This window comes from Nanorana parkeri, unplaced genomic scaffold (assembly GCF_000935625.1).
Source record: "Nanorana parkeri isolate BGI_ZX_2015 unplaced genomic scaffold, ASM93562v1 scaffold1866, whole genome shotgun sequence".
NCBI lineage: Eukaryota > Metazoa > Chordata > Amphibia > Anura > Dicroglossidae > Nanorana > Nanorana parkeri.
Genome location: NW_017308134.1, coordinates 71,855 through 72,078, shown reverse-complemented (window position 1 = coordinate 72,078; position 224 = coordinate 71,855).

Below are 224 nucleotides of genomic sequence, written 5' to 3'. Positions count from 1 at the left end.
GTCTCTGCCCCTCCCACAATGGTGAGATTTTTCCCCCAGTAGTTTGCGTCTCTGCCCCTCCAACAATGGTGAGATTTCCTCCAGTAGTTTGTGTCTCTGCCCCTCCCACAATGGTGAGATTTCCTCCAGTAGTTTGTGTCTCTGCCCCTCCCACAATGGTGAGATTTCCTCCTGTAGTTTACGTTTCTGCCCCTCCCACAATGGTGAGATTTCCTCCAGTAGTT